Consider the following 24,635-nt stretch of genomic DNA (forward strand, 5'->3'; position numbering starts at 1 on the left):
GGGGGGGGGGTGTATCATGGTGTTGTGCTGTTAATGGGACTAAAGGTTTTAAGTCTCTGGTGTGGTAGTTTTGCCATCATTTCTTGTGTCCTATTAACCAGTCCAGTAGTAGTCTAGTATTCGTTGCCTTTGCAGCCTTTCACAGCCTTTGCAGTCTGCCTTTAGTTCAGTGTTGTTGCTTTAACTATTTTACTTACTATTTCCTTTGTTCATACATAGGCTACACTGAAGGCCAGGTGCGGTCTGGTCGCTGAAGAGTTAATATGAGATCTTTATCATACAGAACTGTGGTATGCAGTGAATAATGTGTTTGGGCTCCATTCTTAAAGAAACCTCATGGGACGCTCCCCTTCAAAATGATTGGTTCCTCCTCTCTCTCCCATACATTCCCATGAGTGGGGCTGGGCAGGTGGGAGAGAGATTAGCAGGAGATATCAGATAAACACTGCTGCCTACATCCCAAATGACACCCTATTTCCTATTTAGTGCACTACTTTTGACCGGAGCCTTATGGGCACTGCTCTGGTCAAAAGTAGTGCACCATTTAGGGGATAAGGTGACCTGTGGCCCTTGGTCTAAAGTAGTGGACTATAAGGATAGGGTGCCATTTGGGACATAGCCACTGCTGCTGCTACCCTGACTAGGCTGTTTGTGAGCAGCAGGATCTCATCCTCATTCTCCACCCACTTGCTCACTCCCCACTCCTTGTCATGGATTGAACAATGGTGGGCACTCCCTCTCCAGCCAATCTTTACACCAATGCAATGCTTTTAAATCCTTGACGGGGATTGTGCAAGTTCACACTTTGGGAGAAGTGTGGAGAGTCGCGATGCAGCCTTCAGTTATTGCATAAGGGGATAAGTCATGGTGGAGTGCAGGAGGCTGGGGTTACGTCCCAAATGGCACCCTYTTCCTTATGTAATGCACTATAGGGCTCATAGGGCTCTGGTCAAAAGTAGTGCCTTATTAAGGAAATAGAGAGCCATTTGGGACTGAATATGGAGGACATACATAGCTATAGGCTGAGGCTGAATCTCAGGGGCCCCTCCTCAGCAGGGTTGTTGTGATCCAGACACGACAGGCCCAGGGAGGGGTTTAGGCTAGGCCTGGCAAGGCATTCTTCTCCAGGTCCCACCCCCCACCACAAACACTTCATTTAGATTTCTTTCTCTGAATTCTATGAGGCCTTAATGAATAATGTTAAAAGGGCCAGAGATAATTAGACACCTGTGATAATCTGAAGTACCCAAAATGGCCACTAGATGTCTTGTGATAGATTCCATAAAATCCTTGAAAGATACCAACATTCTGGTAGTTTACTGGTAAACTTAGAAAGTTTCCAGTAATATACTCTCCCTTTGCAAACCTAGGCTGAAGCATAGGGCTGAACCATAGGACCATAGGACTGAAGCATAGGGCTCTACTCAAAATGACACCCTGTCCCAAATGGCACCCTCTTCCCTATATAGTGTACTACTTTTGACCAGAGCCCTATGGATCATAGTGTGCCATTTGGGACGAACAAGACTGATGGCAGGTTGGATGGGGACAGCTATTTTCAGGTTTCTCCAGAGATGTTTGATTGGGTTCAAGTCTGGGCTCTGGCTGGGCCAGTCAAGGACATTCAGAGACTTGTCCCTACGCCACTCCTACGTTGTCTTGGCTGTGTGCTTAGGGTCGTTGTCCTGTCGCCGTATCGAATCACAATACATATAGAATCAGCACTTAAGTATTGTGATCATATCATATCGTGAGGTACCTGGCAATTCCCAGCCCTAGCTTATACTACTTAATATCTTTCAAATGATGTGTCCGTTATTTCACAACCTTCGCTCTAGTCTGAGGTCCTGAGGCTTTCATCAAGGATCTCTCTGTACTTTGCACCGTTCATCTTTCAGGCCAAAGAGTTCAATCTTGTTTCTCATGTTCTGAGAGTCCTTTAGGTGCCTTTTGGCAAACTCCAAACAGGCGGTCATGTGCCTTTTACTGAGGACTGTCTTCCGTCAGGTCACTCTACCATAAAGGCCTGATTGATGGAGTGCTGCAGAGATGGTTGTCCTTCTGAAAGGTTCTCCCAMCTCCACATAGGAACTCTGGAGCTCTGTCAGAGTGACCATTGGGTTCTTGGTCACCTCCCTGACCTAGGCCCTTCCCCCCCGATTGCTCAGTTTGGCCAGGCGGCCAGCTCTAGGAAGAGTCTTGGTGGTTCCAAACTTCTTCCATTTCAGAATGATGGAGGCCACGGTGTTCTTGGGGACTTTCAATGCTGCAGACATTTTTTGGTACTCTTCCCCAGCTCTGTGCCTCGACACAATCCTGTCTCGGAGCTCTACGGACAATTCCTTCGACTTCATGGCTTGGTTTTTCCTTTGACATGCACTGTCAACTGTGGGACCTTTATATAGACAGGTGTGGGCCTTTCCAAATCATGTCCAATCAATTGAATTTACCTCAGGTGGACTCCAATCCAAGTTGTAGAAACATATTAAGGATGATCAATGGAAACAGGATGCACCTGAGCTCAATTTTGAGTCTCACAGCAAAGGGTCTGAATACTCATGTAAATAAGGTATTTCTGTTCTAATTTRTTTTAAATTTGCAAAAATATTTTTTCTTTAAAACTGTTTTGCTTTGTCATCATGGGGTATTGTGTGTAGATTGATGAGGATTTTTATTTATTTAATCCATTTTAGAGTAAGGCTATAAAGTAACAAAATGTGGAAAAAGGGAAGGGTTCTGAATAATTTCAGAATGCACTGTATGTTTGGAACATCAAATCGCAATAAAATTGCCGTATCGAATCACAATACATATAGAATCAGCACTTAAGTATTGTGATCATATCGTGAGGTACCTGGCAATTCCCAGCCCTAGTTTATACTACTTAATATCTTTCAAATGATGTGTCCGTTATTTCATAGTTTTAACATATGATCACTCAACAGAAACATTTGCACAAAAGCTTATTTCTCTCAAATGTATATCCCTGTTAATGAGGATTTGTCCTCTGCCAAGATAATCAATCAACCTAACAGGTGTGGCATAACAAGAAACTGATTAAACAGCATGATCATTAAACATATGCACCTTGTGCTGGGGACAACAAAAGGCCACTCTAAAATGTGCAGTTTTGTCACACAACTTAATGCCACAGATGTCTGAAGTTTTGAGGGAGCTTGCAATTGGCATGCTGACTGCAGGAATGTCCACCAGAGCTGTTGCCAGAGAATTTAATGTTAATAATTTCTCTACCATAAGCTGCCTCCGTCATTTTACATAATTTGGAAGTACGTCCAACAGGCCTCATAACCGCAGACCATGTGTTTGGCGTCGTATGGGCGAGCAGTTTTCTGATGTCAACGTTGTGAACAGAGTGCCCTATGGTTGCGGTGGGGTTATGGTATGGGCAGGCATAAGCTACGGAGAATGAACACAATTGCATTTTATCGAGGGCATTCCGAATGTACAGAAATACAATATTTTTTAAGGTATCTGTGACCAAAAGATGCATATCTGTATTCCCATTCATGTGAAATCCATAGATTAGGGACTAATGAATTTATTTCAATTGACTGATTTCCTTATATGATCTGTAACTCAGTAAAATCTTTGAATTGTTGCATGTTGCGTTTATATTTTTGTTCAGTATAATTTATATTTAACGACATTGTCAATGCGCCAGAAGTTGTAAGACAACAGCAACAAATTGACCGAGCCCTTGTTTCCAGGCCACATACAGTGTAAGGTGTATACCAGGACATTTCATGCTGATAACATTGGTGTTTAACATCATATTAAACACCAATGGTATTCACTAAGTTGATGGTTTAAATTTAGGATAATGTTTTACAGTTTTTTCTTTGTATTTTTTATTTTAAAGTCATCTTATTTTATTATTTGATCAATTTTAGATGTGGTAAGGCCAGAGTCCTTTGTGCATCAGTTGGTAGAGCATGGCGCTTGCAGTGACAGGGTTGTGGGTTCATTTCCCACGGGGGACCAGTATGAAAATGTATGCACTCACTACTGTAAATTGCTCTGGATGAAAGTGTCTGCTAAATGACAAAAAAAGATAATTAGACACCTGAGATAATTAGAGACCTGTGATAATCTGAAGTGCACGGCCACTAGATGTCTTGTGATTGATTACATAAAATCCTTGAAAGATACCAACATTCTGGTAGTTTACTGGTAAACAGTAATATAACCTACGGCTGAAGCATAGGGCTGTACTCCAAATGGCACCCTCTTCCCTATATAGTGTACTACTTTTTACCAGAGCCCTATGGGCCATAGGGTGCCATTTGGGACAAACAAGACTGATGGAAGTGTGGTTGTGTCTGCCCCAGCCCCAAACCCAGGCAGGCACAGTTGCTAGGTAATAAATCCTATCAATGGTTCCGATGCGCTCCAATAATACACTTTCTAGTTGAGAAGTTAACTTGTATTTCAAGTATCAAGGTCCTGTTCCAAAAGTTATTCCTTTAGGGCGGCAGGTACCATAGTGGTTAGAGCTTTGGGCCAATAACTGGTAAGGTTGTTGGATTGAATCCCCGTTCAAATCTGTCATTCTTCCCCTGAACAAGACAGTTAACCCGGTAGGCCATCATTGTAAATAAGAATTTGTTCTTAACTGACTTCCCTAGTTAAATAAAGGTTAAAACAAATGATGCTTTGTTGAGAGTCATAGGCCCTGGCTTGTAGCCCTGGCTGGCGCTCAGGTTTTGATGACATCTGGAACAGGCAATATCCAATCACGCATTCCTCAGATGAAAGACGTGGTGAGGAGGGTTCTTTTGAGATGATGGTAGCTGATGTAAATTAAATACGCAGATTTAAACTGATTAAGTGTTTCCCAAGAACAGGCTTCTGCTCATTCTGATTGGGCTTTGATTTTTGCTTTGCTTCTTCTCCACCCCTCCTGTCCTCAGTGGGTGWGTACTGGAACTCCGTATTGTCCCAGTATTGTCCTAGTCACTGTAGAACCGCGCTGTACAGTTAAGGCTGTATCTGTGTGAACCGTGAAAGAATGGGTCCGCTGATTCCTTTCACGGGGGCCATTTTTTCCTGTGTTGTCTTCATATCGTCCGGTCTCCTCGTCACATCCCAAGGACGCTGTGCCATTTCCCGACTTCCACCCCAGCCATGCCAGCTCCCCTTTGTTTTCTACACATTTGAATGCTAATTGACAGTGGCTGGTTAGAGGGACTGGGCTACGTTGTCAACACATCACTTTTACCAAAGTACTTTTTGATTTGTTATCCCGAACTCCTGATAAGAGCAACTAAACTATCACACATATTATTTCCCTTTAGTTTAGTAGGTGTGTGTGTAGCAGGAGTACATTGGGAAAGGGCAGGGGGGAAATTTGGTTGAYATGACGCCACTCATAATCAATTCAGATAGAAAGATTATAATGAATACATACATTCCTGAGTGGTTGTAAAGAAAAGCCATATGGAATTTGGTCCATATAATGGTCTGCTAAACATCGGAAACATCCCAAACAGCTTTTATGGAGTTATCACCTGGGCTTGCCAGCCTTTTCCCTTTTACAAATTAATAATAGACAGTGAAAAGGGAAGCTTCGGCTGTTGAAGCAGACAAGCTGGAATGCTGAGAGAGAGTGGGGGAACCATTCCGTCGCGATGGAAGGCTTTATGCTAACCGCTACGCCACGCCACCAGCCAGCCCTGGCTTGGCCCCTACAGTACTGACACAGTGTGTGTCCCAACTGGCACCCTATTGCCTAGGTAATGCACCCTATTGCCTAGGTAATGCACCCTATTTCCTATGTAGTGCTCTACTTTTGACCAGAGCCCTATGGCCTCTGGTCAAAAGTAGTGTTCTATATAGGGAATACAAACAGGACAGACAAACAGAACAGGCCCTGAATAAGACAGACAATAACCTGAATAGGGATCTGTCTGTGACTTGTTGTTGTCTCAATGAGAGACAGTGAGGGGCTGTCAGAGTTACAGTTGGATTGACCCTGTTCTAGACTGACTGAGCATATTTTTAGTTGTAGTAGGAGTATGACATGGGTTCAATTAGTATTTGTTTTCTTTCAACTACTTTGAGCGTTTGAATGGGCAGGGTTTGCACTTTTGGGACTATTGCATTGGTTCCATTGTGCTAGGCAACATCAGTCAAGCGCAACTAAAGTTTTTGACAGAAAACAAATACCATTTGATCCCAGGATAGTATGTAGGCTATTATATTATTTTATACAAGTAATTATTGTTTTTTGTACGGTGAGTTTTTGTTTTTGACAATACAAAACATACACATAGAAACGACAGCATTCAAACACACACAAACATCATCCTTCACCGACCCACCTGCTCACACCCCCATCTCCAGAAACCACATCACTCTCCGCCACATGGCCTCAGACTGCACCATTTTGTTTCTCTCTGTCGCCCACGCCCTTTCAACATTTAGACAATAAAGCATTTGACCTTTCCATTGTGTTAACGATTGAGGATTGGTTGATTTCCAGTTTTAAGTATACGTTTTTTTCAAGATGATTGACGAGAAAAGTATTCTCCAACCCATCGTGTATCTCCCTGCACCCTCATATTCCATGTCTTGAAGTATGCAGCCAGACGGATTAAAGTACATTTATATTGTAATTCTTCTGACAGACAACTTTCTAACTCCACCCATAACTTTTTGAATGTATAACATTCCCAGAAGGCATGGATTACTGAGTCATTATTAGTTTTACACTTAAGACATGACTCTGTGACTCTGCCATTGTGGTGTAGAATTTGGGAATTTTGTCTCTTGTATAATAAATTATATACTTTAGTTTATACTGGATTAAGCATACATTTTTGTTAACTGTAATTCCGTTAGTTACGTTCCAACATCCCCTCCATCTTATGCCAATATCTGTTATTTTTAAGTCATGGTTTTAATAGTTAATATTTTTTTCTAAGAGGCTATTATATTCTAATGTATTATTCAGCCATATCAAAATAAGCCTGAAACCTGAATGAGATGTTCTCAGTCCAAAATGTAAATTCTGCCGATTGATTTAATCAGAGAGTGAGACGACTGCTCTTAATAAGGTATTCAGCGTTCAGATTGCATGACAGCCATTTAAGGAAATTGAACAGCGCCCTCTCTCTCTCTTTCTCCTTGCCTCTGCATGAGACGGATCTCTAGACTAACGAGACAATTTTATGTCAGGTTAGTGTTAGCCACTGGCACTGGAGGGAGTTGTATAATTCCTTTTCCCGGTAGAATTCCTTTTCCTAGAATTCCTTTTCCTGGTAGAATTCCTTTTCCTAGAATTCCTTTTCCTGGTAGATCTCACTGCAAGACAAGATGTAATTGTGGTCACAACATCATTTAGACAGTCCAGTCTCTCTAGCCTAATTCAGGGACTACTTGAAATGTAAAAAAGATACATCATTTGAGAACATGAGCAGGTGCCCTATAACAGACAGTACTGGAAGTTATTATTAGATATTATAAGCGGGGTGGTTCGAGCCCTGAATGCTGATTTGACTGACAMCCGTGGTATATCAGACCGTATACCACGGGAATGACAAAACATTTATTTTTTTACTCTAATTACGTTGGTAACCAGTTTATAATAGCAATAAGGCACCTCGGGTTTGTGGTATATAGCCAAGTATCCAGGCAATTGTCGTGCTAAGAACATCCCTTAGGCATGGTATATTGGCCATATACCACACCCCTCGTGCCTTATTGCTTAAGTGTCTAAACCTTTATGTGCTCCCCTGACCCTGCATCTACCTTRTGACAGACCAGACCTTCTACTCCTGACCTTGGCTCTATTCCAGACAGACTGCTATTAGCCTTGTGCCCCACTAGCATCTGCTGTTCCTGAACCCAAGCATCCTGTTCCATCCCTTCCCATCCCCGTCTATGCTTGTTGTCCTCGTGCTTCATAACCATCCTGTCACTGGCTGTGCTTGTCTTGTTAATAATAATATTACATGGGACTTATACAGTCTTTTCAACGACCCAAAGTCTCTGAAAGGTCGCTTTGTTGTCCATATGCTTCATCCTCATCCTGTCGCTTTCCATCCCATCTTAATCTTCAATCCCTGGCTCTGCTAGCCTTGTCCATGTGCTTCATCCCCATTCCATTCTTGGCTTTGCCTGTTGTCCCATCCTGTCTCTGTCTGGGCTTGCCTTGTCATCGTGCTCCAGAGCCAAAGGTAATTGATGAACGCTGCTGTCTGCTCTCATGGTATTTTAAGAGTGTCTAATTTATGTCAGTAATATTGTAGGGCCAGGTCTGCTGTGACTGTTGCTTGTTTGATGGGCATAAATAAAGATGTTTATGTCCTTAAAACTTCTGCCAAGCTCCACTAGTGCAATTTTTCTATTTTCTAAACACAGTGTCAAAGACAAATAATCCTGACCCAGTTGCCCCATTGGGTGTGTGTCTGTGTGTGCGTGAGTTTTTGCCTGTCACGGTTCTAGCTAATAAATTGGGCCATAAGCTTATTGTTGACAATCTAGTATGGCAATTATCCAACCACGCCCACAAATATCTTGATCGGATTGGATCTTCGTTCTAGAGTTTCACCCCCACATGTAACGGCATGTAGACGACATGCCTGACTACTTAGGTATAAGTAACTTTATGTTATCTTGTTACAAAACACTTGAATACTATTCACCTAACACAAAGCTATTTTAGACCGTACAGTACACTTCTGTAGCCTACGTGTGTCTTTAACTCTCCAGGATCTTGTAGAGAAGGGGCTTAGCTCACTGACTATTAATACTGACAGATTAGGCACCTGTGATACAGCTGGTTAGGGGACACCTTTTCAGGAAAGGTTCCTCAAAAGGCATAGATTAGTCTGCCTGTCTGTCAGCTGCAGCTCTGTATGAGGGGGGCGGGGGCGGGGGGGAGCAACTGCATCACTGGGTCAGCATAGGCTGTGGGGAGATACTGGGGACTGTTCTCAATGGCACATTATTTGTTTGAATATTAGGCTATAGTTACATGCTTTACATTTGAAAATGCGTACAATGGTTCATTATGAAGGAATTATAAGATTTGGGTCGAAAAGCCTTCAGAGTATTAATGTAGATTAATACTATTTAGGCTTGCAAATCCATAGTATGCAAATCGATGCCATGATGCAACATTTAGAAAATGTGGTGTGCCCTATTGCACATGCTATGGATTTCACCATTCAAAGTGATTGATTAAAACCACAACATAGAATAAATGAATGAAGAATTGCTTTGGTCTTTCTACTTACCTCGGCCCAGCCAGGTAACAATAGCATACAGTGCAGAACATTCTAATTGCCAAAGTGGACATCCAAAGCCCTGAATTGCATGGTAGAGTTTGAGCAGCATCTAGTGGTGAAATAGGTAACTGCAGTATAGCAATGGGMAATTAAASGGGAAACTTGAGAAAATATCAGTAGTTTTCTATTACTGGCTGTCCATTGTCTCAGAGATTATGATTATTAGGAGATGACATGCCCTGCAGACACTCCCCCACAGTAATGAAACTAACAATACGTCCCAAATGGCACACTATTCCTTACCTTGTGAACTATATAGGGAATAGGGTGCCATTTGGGACATAACTCTGAACTGTCAAAACTTCCATCCACCATTGGCTCACTGGGAGTGACCTCTGTGCCTCTTAACCAATGGCCTGGTTTGATCTCTTACCCTGAGGCCAGTAGTGATTATGCTGAAGGATGGGAGTATTGAGACTACAGGTCTCGGCTTGTACTCTAGTCTTCCCCAGAGATACAGAGAGCTTGATTAATCATGAACATGTAGTTAACTAGGGAGTGTTTCAACAGGTGAATTAGCTTCACTGCCTGACAGGTTGGTAATGATGATTAAGCTCGTCATGTTAGGGTTTTTGTGTGTGTGCAGCTACACTGCAAAACTGGTTGGTGATGACAGGTGTGCATGAAGTATTGAGAGAAGTAGATTCTTACACATGTAACCTACTGCATGAATAAAGCACGTGAACAGTAGAGGTCAACCTGGTGCACAAGAGATTTTTGGGATGTGCATATGATATAACACACACACACACATACATCATACACACTTTGTGTCTGTCTCTGAATATCACACACAGACTCTCTCTCTCTTTCTCTGTCACTCTCTCCTTGTCCTCTCCTCTCCCCTACAGAAGATGATGTGGACCTGGAGGCGCTGGTGAATGACATGAACTCCTCGTTCGAGAGCCTGTACTCCACATGCAGCAGCGTGCAGTCTGAGTCAGTTCCCCTCCTGCAGCACAACGGCCAGGTGCATGTGCACCGCAGCGCCCCATGCCCCCCACAACCACACCTCCGCCAGCGAGCTGCAGCACAGCCCACCTCCCCAAACAGAGACTCCGACGCTCCCAGCCCATGCACATCCTCGCCGTCAGGTATGTCTACTGTGTTGGCACACACACACACACACACACACACACACACACACACACACACACACACACACACACCACACACACACAGCACTTACTGGACACAGTGTGGTGCCTGGCATGCCGTTGGGTGAGCACACACAACACACCCACACCTGATAGATAAAAGTCCTCTATCAATCAATCAAATGTATTTATAAAGACCTTCTTACATCAGCTGTTGTCACAAAGTGCTGTACAGAAACAAGGGACCATGTTCTCATGGTCCATCTAAACAATGTACATCTAAACAAGGGACCATGTTCTCAGTATTCTCTGTGAGGACAGGTATATGTGCTTATTATAGTTCATAGTTTTGCCTAGCCGCAATCTCTGTGTGACCCATTCTCCCCCTGCCACTTTCCCCTTGTCCTAACATAGCTTAGCAGAGGGGGAGACCAAGTTAAAATTCTCTTTAATTCTAGAAACAGGGTGTCAACTGCTCCCATAAGCTGAGAGGAACTTTTATTCACCTCTGGTCTTAATGGAATCTAAAACGGTCTGTCAGAGTTGTAGCATCCATTATTTTGGATCCCTAGAGAAAGTTTGGCACTGGCTGGTAATGAGCTGTATCATTGGTGTATTCTGTCAGATTGAAATGATACAGTCCTGACCTCCGAATAGCACCCTGCTCCTGCCTCACATGGAACTGCATCAAACACTTCTCCTTTTGAACTCCCCTACCCGCCTGGGTTTGGAGAAAGTGTAGAGAGATGCTAATGATGGCTATCTGCCTGGCTGCTGCAGTTCACTTCAGATGCTAGTCATCATATAAAGCCAAGCCAACCTCTAGTCTCTTTCTGATTGACAGCCAGGGGCTGCATCCCAAATGGCACCCTATTCCCTACCTAGTGTACTACTTTTGACCAGAGCCCTATAAGCCCTGGTCAAAAGTAAATCACTATAAATGGAATAATAGGGTGCCGTTGGGGGCGCAGCCCTAGTCGGTTTCTTATTGACAGGCAGACAGTGAATGAACAGGCTGTTGCTCTTGCAGCAGGTCATAAAATGGGCACTTTCCTCTTGAAACTGCATGAAATAATGGTTTGATGAATATTGCATGTAATTAGTAGCTCCTCAAACGCTGGCAGTGTTCCTGTGGTGTGGCAGAAAGAATCAGCTCACAGTGCAGTGATCAGAGAGAAATGGGCATGAGGCCTCGGCTCGGCAGAAGTCTCTCTCTCACTGTGAAACCGTGGATTATTCATTATTCATACTCAGCTACAAAGCATTGGGTTTATATTATAGGAGACTGTCCTCATGTTCTCATGATCTGCATTCATCTGCTTCACAACAGCTTTTTCAGTCTGTCTGTGTGTGTCTGTCCCCCACTTTGTTAATGTCCTCCCTGAATGTTGTGATTCTCAGGAGACTGCAGGAAGAGGAGCAGCAGCTCCGGACGTCCTCTCTGCCAGCCATCCCCAACCCCTTTCCCGAGCTCTCCGGCTCTCCTGTCCTCAGCCCTGGGTCCTTACCTCCGTGTCAGCCCTCAGGCACATACGTAAGTCAGAGACCCTTCTCTTCACTCCTTACTATGATAGCTTAGCTAACCATGAAGATTGTTCTTGAAAAGGGCCAKTAAAGTATGGTGTCGTACATCTTACAGTACCACAGCAGTTTGGTTTATTTCTCCCACAGTCATTATCTCTCATCAGAATCAGTGTTTCCCCTATATCCATTTAGCAGTGGCGGGTTGCCTCTGCTGAATTGTTGCCGCCACTCCAAAATACAGTACCAGTCAAAAGTTTGGACACACCTACTCATTCAAGGGTTGTTCTTTATTTGTACTATTTTCTGCATTGTAGAATAATAGTGAAGACAACAAAACTATGAAATAACACATATGGAATCATGTAGTAACCAAAAACGTACGTGTTTAGTCAATCAAAATATATTTTAGATTCTTCAAAGTAGCCACCCTTTGCCTTGATTTCACCTTTGCACACTCTTGGCATTCTTTCAACCAGCTTCATGAGGTAGTCACCTGGAATGCATTTAAATTAACAGGTGTGCCTTGTTAAAAGTTAATTTGTGGGATTTATTTCCTTCTTAATGCGTTTGAGCCAATCAGTTGAGTTGTGACAAGGTAGGGGTGGGATACAGAAMATAGCCCTATTTGGTAAAAGACAAAGTACATATTATGGCAAGAACAGCTAAAATAAGAGAATAAGAGAAACGACAGTTCATCATTACTTTAAGTCATGAAGGTCAGTCAATCTGGAAAATTTCCATAACTTTGAAAGATTCTTCAAGTGCAGTCGTAAAAACCGTCAAGCGCTATATTGAAACAGTCTCTCATGAGCACCGCCACAGGAAATTAAGACACAGAGTTACCTCTGCTGCAGAGGATAAGTTCATTAGTGTTAACTGCACCTTAGATTGTAGCCCAAATAAATGCTTCACTGAGTTCCAGTAACAGACACGTCTCAACATCAACTGTTCAGAGGAGACTGCATTAATCAGGCCTTCATGGTCGAATTGCTGCAAAGAAAACACTACTAAAGGACACCATTAACTTCTCTAGGGTAGGGGGCAGCATTCHGAATTTTGGATGAAATGCATGCCCAAATTAAACTGCCTGCATCTCGGGCCCAGAATATATGATATGCATATAACTGGTAGATTTGGATAGAAAACACTCTAAAGTTTCCAAAACTGTTAAAATAGTGTCTGTGAGTATAACAGAACTGATTTGGCAGGCAAAAACCTGAGAAAAATCCATTCAGGAAGTATTTTTTTTTTGGTTTTGTAGTTTCTATTCAATGCCAATACAGTATCCATTGACTTAGGACTCAAAATACAGTTTCTATGCCTTCCACTAGATGTCAACAGTCTTCAGAACATGTTTCAGGCTTGTATTCTGAAAAATGAGGAAGTAAGAGCAGTCTGAATGAGTGGACCCTGCCGTGTCACAGAGCTTTTTCCTGCGCAAGACCGAGAGAGTGCGTTTCTTGTTTACATTTTATATTGACGACGTTATTGTCCGGTTGAAATATTATTGATTATTTAGGCTAAAAACAACCTGAGGTTTGAATATAAACATCGTTTGACATGTTTCTATGAACTTTACCGATACAATTTGGATTTTTTTGTCTTCCTGTTTTTACTGCGTTTTAGCCTGTGGATTACTGAAGAAAACGCGCYAACAAAACGGAGGTTTTTGGGTATAAAGATACTTTATCGAACAAAAATAACATTTATTGAGTAAATTAATGTCTGCTGATTGCAACCATATGTAGATCATCAAAGGTAAGGGATTCATTTTATCTCTTTTTCTAAATTGTGTAACTGTTCTAGCTGGCTGGCTACTGTTTGTAATGATTTGTTTAGTGGGCTATGTTCTCATAATCATAATGTATGCTTTCGCCGTAAAGCATTTAAAAAATCTGACACCGTGGTTGGATTCACAAGCAGTTCATCTTTAAACCTATGTAAAATATGTTTTGTTTTKTGAAMTTTTATAATGAGTATTTCTGTATATGAATTTGGCGCCCACCAGTTTCACTGGCTGTTGAAGAGGTGGGACGCTACCGTCTCACGTGCCCAAGAGAGGTTAAGAAGTACAGATTTGCTTGGGCCAAGAAACACGAGCAATGGACATTAGACTGGTGAAAATCTGTCCTTTGGTCTGATTATTCCAAATTTGAGATTTTTGGTTCCAACAGCCGTGTCTTTGTGAGACACAGAGTAGGTAAACGGATGCTCTCTGCATGTGTGGTTCCCACCGTGAAGAAAGGAGGAGGAGGTGTGGGGGTGCTTTGCTGGTGACACTGTGATTTATTTAGAATTCAAGGCACACTTAACCAGTATGGCTACCACAGCATTCTGCAGCGATACGCCATCCCATCTGGTTTGCATCCCATCTTGTGTAAGGGCTATTTGTCCAAGAATGAGGGTGATGGAGTGCTGCATTAGATGACCTGGCCTCCACAATCACCTGACCTCAACCCAATTGATATGGTTTGGGATGAGTTTGACCACAGAGTGAAAGAAAAGCAGCCAACAAGTGCTCAGCATATGTGGGAACTTCTTCAAGCCTATTGGAAAAGCATTCCTCGTGAAGCTGGTTGACAGAATGCCAAGAGTGTGCAAAGCTGTCATCAAGGCAAAGGGTGGCTACTTTGAAGAATCTAAAATCTAAAGTATATTTTGATTTGTTAAWTTTTTTTTTGTTACTACATTATTCCATAGTTTTGATGTCTTCACTATTATTCTACAATGTAGAAAATAGTAAAAGAAAATCCCTTGAATGAGTAGGTGTGTCCAAACTTTTGACTGGTACTGTATATGTTTTTTAGTTTTATTAAAAACACATTTTCAGGATGTAAAAAAGTTTTCAGTGTAAACTTAAACGACTAAAACCAGATATAAAGTATGTAGAAAAGATAATGGAGCTATATGTTTTTAAATAAGATCATCTTTGAGAACTACAATCATCAAAATAAAAACTGGACAGGGAGAATCTAAAATTCAAAAGACGTCATGGCATGGGTCCCCATTGATTTTTGTATAATGTTTGAGTCACTCAGATAACATAAGAACACGGCATAAGCCATGGCAAATTTGTAGAATTGCAGGAAACTAGCTTGAAAACTGCAACATTTTGTTTCTGAGGCCAAGAGGACGGCCTTTAAATGTTCGTTTGGAGACCATGCCATTGCCAACGCCCACTACCCCCCCTTAGTTGAAAGAAATGGGAAGGCTGCGGTGAACTCTTTCCTGGAAGAGAGTCACTCTTAGTCATTACTATAGCAGAGCCGAGATTACTGTAAAAGGGATGTATATTTCGAATAAATATGTCCCTGGCTAATCCTGACTTGACTTTTATGGCGCTGGGGATCAGAGCCTGTATTAGCAGACCCTGGGTTCAAAGTGTATTCGCTTTATTTTCAAATACTTTCAGCTGCTTGATAGWGCTTGCCTGGCTCAATGGAACCCGTGGAAAATGCAAGCCCCGCCAATCTGGCACTTCAGGCAGGCTCAATGAAAGTATTTGACAGAAGACAAATACTATTTGAACCCAGGCCTGGTCTGTAAGAACTGGCAGCATGAGCTGTAGTCTGTAGATGCAGAGAGATGGAGATGGAAAATAACCATATATWTATTTGGTTCTATGTACCTTTGGCTAGAACATGCAGCTTTTGTAAAGCAGTTCTAAAGCATGTTTTTCCAGCTTGTGATTGGCCCACTATACTGAGATAAAGACATGTTGCCTTAAAACCTTTGCATAGTGTGTGTGTGTGTGTGTGTGTGTGTGTGTGTGTGTGTGTGTGTGTGTGTGGTGTGTGTGTGTGTGTGTACGAGCATTTGTGCATCTGTGTGTGTGGTGAGGCTGGGGGTCGTAGAGATGGGCCCTGCTCCACAGCTGGCTCTGCTTTGCTCTCCCAGCATGCAGTGCCTGCCCTCTAGAATCGGCTCTGTCTGTACGTCCGTCTTTCTGCCTTCCTGCCTGCCTGCATGCCGACCCTGGAGGCCTGGCTGGCTGGCGGAGTAGGGCTGGTGAGAAGTTTAGCTGTTTACAGAATTTTCCAACCTCTGGGCGCTTTCTGACAGGCTCCCATTCCTCTTCCCCAGCCCCCGCGCATTGGAGGCACGCGAACGCTGCGCTGCCGGCAAGCCTGTCAGGGATCACTGCGCAGTCTGTTACACGATGCCCATATGATTTTCATTTGCCTCCCCCCCAAAGTATCAATCAATGACCTAGCTSTCTCTCTCTGTGTCTCACCCCAGCTGTGCTCTTAAATGGTAGTGTTAACAAATAACTGACTTGTTTCGTAATGGACGGATGGATGTTCACTGGCTGGTTTTGACAACCCTGGTGGCGTAGGGTCTTTCATGATCTGTTAACTGGGCTGAAGATGGAGGGTCTTGACCAACCAGTAGTCACTATACTAACTGGTCCTGATGCTGCCAGCCTGACTGACCTGGACACCCTGTCCCTAGTGTTGTGTCTTCAACTGATCTGGACACAATGATCTCTGTAATTAGTGGACGTATGCTGATCTGATGTGAGTTGTCCATGGGTTGGCATTGGTTGGACAGAAGCTGCAGATCTGAATGTACTGTCTGTACCTTGAGCGCCCTCCGTCCCAGTCCTGTCTGTCCATCTCTGTCTGTCATGTCTGCTCTGTAGTAAGTCATCAGTCCTAAGAGGCTGCAGGATGGATGCGAACCACATAACTGGCTCTCACAGCACAGAGTCCAAGGGCATCCATCACCATGCAGTCAGACTCTGGGTTTTAGCCCATACCACACACCATCAGGGACAAGTCTAAGCACGCCAGCGACACCGCATGTGACGCAACTGTGCTGCAGCCCTATTACTGGGTTAGTAAACTGCACTGTCATGCCTGGTGCCTAGTCCTCCTTAGCTTAGCCTCCTTTCTGTTTCTATTAGACTGTTGTTAAGTTGACACACCGGTGACACAGGTTCACCTCCCGCTCCCATCCCCTCCCTCCGCCTCTTCCCTTGTGTGCAACGCTTTATCCTTTTAAATCTTTCTGTGAACTCAGCAGCTGGCACGCACGCTGAAAGGAGAAGAGGAGTAGGAGTGTGTGGAGAGAGAGATGAGCAATATGGTTAATAGCCTCTGAGCTCATTACTGTAGTGATGCATATTTACACATGGTGAGGTAAGAGGCTTGGAAAAGCAGCCACTCAGTCAGTTAGTGAGTGGCATAGTGGGGGAACTTGACATTGGTGGCATAGTGGGGGAACTTGACATTGGTGGCATAGTGGGAGAACTTGACATTGGTGGCGTAGTGGGAGAACTTGACACTGGTGGCGTAGTGGGAGAACTTGACACTGGTGGCGTAGTGGGAGAACTTGACACTGGTGGTATAGTGGGAGAACTTGACATTGGTGGTATAGTGGGAGAACTTGACATTGGTGGCATAGTGGGTGAACTTGACATTGGTGGCATAGTGGGTGAACTTGACACTGGTAGCATAGTGGGTGAACTTGATATTGGTGGCATAGTGGGTGAACTTGACACTGGTAGCATAGTGGGTGAACTTGACATTGGTGGCATAGTGGGTGAACTTGACACTGGTAGCATAGTGGGTGAACTTGACATTGGTGGTATAGTGGGAGAACTTGACATTGGTGGTATAGTGGGAGAACTTGACATTGGTGGTATAGTGGGAGAACTTGACATTGGTGGTATAGTGGGAGAACTTGACATTGCGAAAGGAGTCTCCACTTGATGTCACCCACATTGTTTGGATTCACATGAACAGTAATGGCTGTGTATGGAATGTAATAATTGGCTAATTAGAACATAGAATGAATATAATGTGCATAATTGTAAATGTTGTAAATTCCATGGCAGAGCATATGAGGCCACTCATCAATGTCACAGTAAAGTCACTACATGTTAGTAGGGATGTGCAGCATTCTATCACCTCCACAGCTGAGCATCATACTTGGCTGCTGGTGATTCAGGAATGCCTGAGTTTGGGTCAGAGTTCACCTTTTTCCACTGTAAATAAAATGTTGGTATTTTGCTGATGTTGGCTCGTCTGAGTGTTTAGGTTAATTGCGTTGGAACACATTTTCAGGTTAATGTGTTCTGCAGCGCTGAGTTGGAGATCAAAGTGACCAGTGCCAGAAATGTGCTGCCTTGCTTCTAGACTAGAGGGAGTCTGTTTTAACAGGCTCTTAAACCACAGCAAGAGTGAAGCAGCACATCCCAGATCCCACAACGGGCTGACTTAGTGTACATGCCAAATGGCACCCTATTTCCTATATAGTGCACTACTTTTGATCAGGGCCCAGAGGAAAAAAAGTTATGCACTATGTAGGGAATAGAGTCCCATTTAGAACTTAGGCAAAGTATCATGTAATCACGGCCCATAATTGTTCAGAGCCCCGTGTATGGAAGCAATGCATGCTTATTGTTTCTCTTTCCCAAAGAATGTTCCCAAACGGAACATAGAAGGATTACATGGGACCAGTCAGCACTAGGCATTCTGTGCTGCTGCTGGGAGAGAACATTCCTCCTGCAACTGCTTGTAGGACTTTCAGCTGGCTCGGCTCTGACTAGATCTTTCTCAACCTCCCAAAGAGAATTGTTTGGGTTCAATTTAATTAATTGAGGCAAGTTGCAGGCAGAGGTACTGGAGAGGAGAGGCTGCTCTACTGTAGCTCAGTATCTAATCTCATACGTGGGTGAAGTAAGCATGCTGTTCACTTGCAGGTCTTAAATTGGTGCCTGCATACGTGTGTGTCCGCAAAGCCAGCGTATCTGTGTGTATCTATGTGTTGCACGCTGACTGGCAGCACTCTTGAGATACAAATTGCAACTGTGTTGTTAACAAATGCTTGTTGGAGGCGTGCCAGGGAGCTTGTGGTTTATTCTGGAACATCTCATGTGTCAGGCCATATTTAACCCTCCACTTACCCAGCAAGACAAGCCTCGACCTGCTGCTTGGATTACTTGGCCAGTGCAGCAGTCACTCAGTGACAAATATCTGTGACTGTTTAATCGACAGCCCTGGCTTGTCCTGCTTTGTGTGTTAAGTTCTGGGGAACTCAGAGACGCTATGCTACACTYTATTAGGCTAGGCAAAGAGTATTCAAATCTTACCCGAGGTCCGGACTACTGCTTCAGCCAAACGCTATGCCACGCCTACAGATGTTAGTATCTTTTCCGCAATGAGTCCCTCCCCGGTCGTCTCTGATTGGTCCAGAAACCGATCGGTTGGCCTGAGCCAGAACACGGTTTGAAAATTCGTAATTGGCTTTGATACTGTGATTGGTTAGAGATGATCCAATCGATGATGACATTGTTTTTTTGCAACGCTCCTCGTCACCACAAACTATTTAAATGATGACAGTCTCAGACTAAAGTATGTAGCAAACGARAGAGCAGCGGAATAATTTACTGTGAGCTGMCAGGCTAGACTACTGCTGGTTTTCTGTTCTACGTACCTGATAATTAATTGCACCAACATGGTGTCCCAGGTTTAAATCAGTCCCAGATTAGGGGGGAAGAATGATATGCTTTGAAGTCCAGATATGAATTTGAAGGGGCTAGGCTATGCTAGACCATGCTAGTATAGGCTATGCTAACTGCTATGATGTAAGCTTACCTGGACAAACTGGCTGGCTGTGGTCCCCCATTGGGAGAAGGACGTTAAGGTCCCTCACTCTGTACACTGAGCCTGCCAGGTCACAGGTCAAACTAAGTAACAAACCTATTTTCTATGTGCTGATGAGGTCAAATGGTCAACATGTATGTACAGGCGATGTTGGGTCACTCACAGGCAAGCGCTAACTCAACTTCTATGAGGGAAGTTGACATAAAAGTGGATTTTTTTCATGCTTCTAAATTCCTCGGTTGATTTGTGCTGTTCTTTTCTTTATTACGTAAACAAGAACGGAAGGTTATAGGTCGACACCTTCGTGTCCCTCTGTGTTTTATGTCTCTTATTTTGAGACTGCTAGACGATACCCTGGTTAGCCGTGTCATGTTAGCTTAACTGAGAAAGACACAGTGAGTTCTCTTAGCAGGTAAAGTTACAAGCCAGAACCATACCCTCACTTAGTACAGGCCTGTTCATTACTATAGCACAGGGATCATCAACTAGATTCAACCCTGGGTCGATTTATTTTCTCATCACTAAGCTAAGGACCCTGGGACTGAACACCTCCCTCTGCAACAGGATCCTGGACTTCCTGACGGGTCGCCCGCAGGTGGTGAGGGTAGGCAACACATCCGCCACACTGACCCTCAACACGTGGCCCCTCAGGGGTGTGTGCTTAGTCCCCTCCTGTACTCCCTGTTCACCTACGATTGCATGCGCGGGCATGACTCGCAACATTATCATTAAGTTTGCCGACAAGACGGCTTGATCACCGACAATGATGAGACAGCCTATAGGAATGCAACAACCTCTCCCTCAACATCAGGAAGACAAAGGAGCTGACCGTGGAGAGCCGAGGACGCCCCCATTCACATCGACTTGGCTGTAGTAGAGTGGGTCGAGAGCTTCAAGTTCCTCGGTGTCCACATCACTAAGAATCTATCATGATCCAAACACACCAACACAGTTGTGAAGAGGGCACGACAACGCCTCTTCCCCCTCAGGAGGCTGAAAAGTTTTGGCATGGGCTCTCAGATCCTCAAAAAGTTCTGCAACTGCACCATTGAGAGCATCTTGCCTGGCTGCATCACCGCTTGGTGTGGCAACTGCTTGGCATCCGACCGGAAGGCGCTACAGAGGGTAGTGCATACTGCCCAGTACATCACTGGTGCCGAGCTCCCTGCCATCCAGAACCTCTATACCAGGCAGTGTCAGAGGAAGGCCCTAAAAATTGTCAGACTCCAGCCACCCAAGCCATAAGACTGCTAAATAGTTAGTCCGGTAGCTATTTGGTTAACAATTTAACTATCTGCATTGACCCTTTTTGCACTAAATGTTTTGATTCACATACACTGCTGCTACTGTTTACTATCTGTCACTTTATTCCTAATTATATGTACATATCTAACTCAATTACCTCGTACCCCTGCACATCCATTAGGTACTGGTAGTCCTTGTATGTAGACAAGTTATCATTATTCATTATGTATCTATTATTACTTATATTATGACATGTTTAACTTTTCTATTATTTCTCTATGTTCTTTCTCTCTCCATTGTTGGGAAGGGCCCGTAAGTAAGTATTTCAGTAGTCCACACCTGTTGTTTAGGATGCATGTGACAAATAACATTTGATTTGATTTGAATTCGGCCTGCGGACGGGCCGCCAGTTGGGGAACCCTGCTCTAACATAAGTGAGTCCCTGATCGTGTCCCTGTTTTAGAAATTTGCTGTTTTGTTATTGTTAGTATGACCTATTTCTGTTCATTATACTCATACTCATTATACTCAGATTTTCACTCTGTCTTTGGGGAAATTAATCCATGGATATGTTCCCAAAGTTCCTGCATGGGCCACAGTTTTAGTCTGAGAAAATTGTACAATAGCCATCTATATATAGAAGTGTGTGTTTAGCCTATATTGAACGTGTGAGAAAAGACCAGTTGATTCATCATTGCATGACTTTACTGGAGGGAATGTGAACTGCCCTGCTCTGTGTCCAGGATGGAGGCTTGACAGGGTGGAATGTATTGCTGCAAGCTGTTAGTTCATCTGGCCCGAGTAGAGTGTCTCAGCGGGCCCGCAAAGCTTCAGCTGGACTAATGTAGGTCATGGAGAATGCATGAAATCCTCCACTGCAGGGCAGAGCAGGCCTCTCTCCCTCACAACTCTCTTGCTCTCTAAACTGAGAAGAGGACAGCTTCTCTCACTTTCAACTCTCAACTTTCTGCTTTTCTCTCTGCCCTGCGTATCTCTCTTCCTCCCTCTCTCTCAACTCTATCTCTCTCTGCCTCTCCCTCGCTCTCTCTCAACTCTCTCTCATACAGGAAAGTAGGACAGCTCAGATTTCTCTCAAGTGGAACTTGTGTTCACAGAGAGAGGAGGGAAAAGAGAGCGGGAGAGAGTGAGAGATGGAGACACAAGGAAAGTGCTTTCTGTAAACAGGAAAAAAGAGATGCAACAATACTCCCACACTCTCAGCATATACATTCAATTAATCTCTAACTTGTTCAATTTTGAAAAGGCAACCATTGGTGGAAATGCAGACAYACAACTGGCTTAATTCAAATAGCAGTAATGACTGTACGTCCAGAGTAGAGAGCAGAGCCATTGGAATAGGGCCTGATCTCGGCTTCTCTCCAGAAACACCTAATTACACTGGAACACAATGTACAGCTATGTTAAATCTCTGAAATCAAATCTCTCTCACCGTTTCTCAGCACTCACCTTTAATAAACTGATTCTGCTGCTAACTTCTTGTATTGTAGTAGGCCTATACCAGAGCAGAGCATTATTGAGTCTGAGTGAGCTGGTTCCCTATATATATGTGTGTGTGTGTGTGTGTGTGTGTGTGTGTGTGTGTGTGTGTGTGTGTGTCTGTGTGCCACCACCAGCCTGGCCTTTGCCTGGCCTTACAGCTTGGGTGAACAGTGCAAGTAGAAGTACAGTGAGTGCAGCTTGCGGGCGGCTGGTTTTATTGTGTAGTCAAAATTGAATGATGTCATCCTTTTGTGAGTGCCCAATGGGAGTCCCTGAGTCCCGTAAGGGGACAATGATCTGCGGTGCGGTAGCCTGAAAGGGTGCTACCCAGGCCCCTGCTGCGCAATTAACCAGTCTGCTCCTATTGGAGAAATATTTGTCTCCTCTCTGGATTGATCTCAGTAGGGAGCCGCAGGGAAAGATCTCGGCCATTCAAAGGGGATTGTTGGGGTTGGAGGCTGGGGKCGATGTGATGTGTYTGGCAGGGAGGAGGTATGGGAGCTTCTGGCTCTGCTCAGGGGGGATTCTTCCCAGAGGAATGCACAGAGCTGATGGATCAGCCTCTATTTGATCTATATATAGACACCGACCGTGGGTCTTTTTGCTTGTGGTTTGTTCCGGTGGCTGAGGAACTGAGGGATTGTTTGGTTTTGGGGGTGCGTTCCATAATGGTAGCTTGTTGAGTTTTCGTTAATGAGTCAAGTTGTTCTGCATTTTTGGAACATATGCTGATATCTGGAACCACCAGAAAAAAATGAAATATATGGTTAGTCATATATTATAACCTATTATAACCTAAACTTTGTTTTCCAAAGAGAGTAGATTTTTCTTCATGCCCTTTGAGCCAATAGACTGACTGTCTTTGACTAGGCTGCCCTGTACTGTACTCTGTACTCCCATGGCTAACTTTTGTTATATCAATGGGATATGGTTGAGTTTCAGCCACGAGCTGGGTGGTTTGCATGTGGGAGTTCGATGGGGATGAGTAGTCACTGTGGCCTGAATGTTAACCACAGTGTGGCGTTAGTTCATCCACATCTCTCCACTTCTGAAAGTATAAATGTTAACTGGCCCCAGCATCTGCTAAATACACTGCTAAACGTGCACGATAGTACTTCAAAACTTTCCAAATCATCCGTATTATATATTCTGTCGTTTTATTGTTCTGTACCTAGCTCACTAACTAACTGCGTGGGATGGAGAGTGCATTGTACATGACTTGGTATTGTGCATCTGAAAGCCCCCATTTTAGTCGGCCAAAGTTCTGGTCCTTTTTCTTCTATAGTGAGCCTGGATAAATCCCCTCTTTGGGGGTGCTTAATTTGACACAAAAATTAGACAACAAGGATTGGTTCATGTCCACCTCATGAGTCAGCAGTATTTACGTAGCGTTCCCTTTAGAGGCCGACTCAGCCCAGCACTTCTCCCCGGGCCAGCAGGCTGCAGGCAGCGAGTGCATCTCAGGACATGGCAAGCTCCTCTGAAAGTCTATTGTCTTTATTCCACAAGGTTTTGTCTCACATTCTCATTAGTGGATGTCAATGGCCACTGCAGTTCAGAGACCACACAGAGCACACAGTACATTTGGCTTCATTAAAGAGGTACTTGTAAACGGGACTGGTTTGTTGGTGGGTTGCAGAGAGGGGGCGAGACCACCGCTCAGTCGACCGCTAGCCAACACTGTTTAATCAATGGCTGTTCTTTTGGGGGATTAGAGAGTAGAGCCACTTCTTTGGTTTTTAATAACTTAGGGAGATAATGGAGTTAGCCTACAGAGAAGCACTAGATTTAGAATCGTTAGAGGTTTAATTGAACTCAGGTTTTTCTTATGAAGAAGATTTACGCCTAAAGGTATTCAATTGTAMGTCCGGGAAGATACCAGTATCACGATACTCGTCAGTATCGTGGCAAGGAAACAAAATACAAACTTCCTTAGGAAAACAGCCCTAATGTTGGAAACAAACATCATTATGGTGTCATCCAGACATGTATTTATTTCCCAAGCTATAGCACACAATGTATTACATACAGCAGGATTTTAAACAACCAAAGAGTTTGGTCTGCTTCGTGTTTTCATTTTTGCCATGGAACTATTGAGGTACTGGTATCGTCACAGCCCTATTCAATTGGTTCCACCACTTATTCTTTGCCTCTTATGTCATAGCCAATAAAATGCTGTTATATAGCCTGGTACAGTAGGCCTTATTAAATATAAAATGTTGTTATATAGCCTGGTACAGTAGGCCTTATTAAATATAAAATGTTGTTATATTTATAGCCTGGTACATACGGCCTTATTAAATAAAAATGTTGTTATATAGCCTGGTACAGTAGGCTTCATTAATATA

General features: G+C 43.7%; 1 pseudogene; it reads left to right on the plus strand.

Annotated features, from left to right (window-relative positions):
• The window catches only part of LOC111958825 (growth factor receptor-bound protein 10-like), a 79,147-nt pseudogene that overhangs the window by 33,792 nt on the left and 20,720 nt on the right, over positions 1-24,635 (plus strand).

Source organism: Salvelinus sp. IW2-2015, linkage group LG35 (assembly GCF_002910315.2).
Source record: "Salvelinus sp. IW2-2015 linkage group LG35, ASM291031v2, whole genome shotgun sequence".
Classification (NCBI taxonomy): Eukaryota; Metazoa; Chordata; class Actinopteri; order Salmoniformes; family Salmonidae; genus Salvelinus; species Salvelinus sp. IW2-2015.